An 898-nucleotide genomic window follows, 5' to 3' on the forward strand; every position below is an offset into this window, starting at 1 on the left:
AATAAAGACGGACAAGTTCTTCACCACTTCCTCACCGACCATTTGCCCTTCCGGTCACCGGTGCTGCTGTAGGCATCGGCGGCAGGAGGTGGGTCGTCGGAGCCGTCGGTGATGTCGGAGGAGGACGAGAAGTCGATGAAGCTGGCCATCCTCCGGACGGCGAGGTCTTGCTGCCATTTGAGCTTCGCCACCTCTGCTCCCTCTCCGCCACTCCCGCACGAACTACTCCAGACCTAGCGGGAGGGCCTTAGAGTTTTTCGTACGAAGCCGGCGGTCGTTCGTCTCGCCGTCGTCAATAAACAGCGGTAGACAGCTGTGAGGAGCTGATCCTCCTCATTGGGCACCAACTGCAACCCACGGCGGTGGCGGGAGGACTGTGTGGCTACCTGCGACGCCGTCGGACTCTCCCTAGCCCGCTGCCAATTGCGGCGGGCGGCGCACACCTTCAATTCGGCGTGCGCATCCGCAGCGCCAGCGAAGCGGGCACTACCACCCACCGCTTCCCTTGAGGAGCAGCGGTCGTAGGATGAGGAGGGCGACGCGCGAGCGGAGCGGTACCGGTGCGGGACTGGCCCACTTCAGTGTCGGCGTTGCGGCGGCGGGTGACAGTGAACGGAGCAGAGCCGGAGCTTCCGCCCGTGTCCACCTGCGAACACTGTAGCGCAATGCGAAGGGCTAGCTCCTCCTCGTCGCCATCGCCTTGCGGAGGAAGGCGTCCCACCCATCAGTGGATCCTCGGTGTGGCTGCCAGTGTTGGACATCGTGGACGGAGATTGGGAGGGCAAAGAATTAAGAAGTGGGACGAGAAGGGATGGAGAATAGAGCAACAGTGAAGTGGAGCTAGTGTTTGCTCCGGCCTCCGGGCGTTTTTTTAGTGAGGACGAAATGGGTCGGGCTG

The sequence above is a fragment of the Triticum dicoccoides genome, chromosome 2B (assembly GCF_002162155.2).
Source record: "Triticum dicoccoides isolate Atlit2015 ecotype Zavitan chromosome 2B, WEW_v2.0, whole genome shotgun sequence".
NCBI lineage: Eukaryota > Viridiplantae > Streptophyta > Magnoliopsida > Poales > Poaceae > Triticum > Triticum dicoccoides.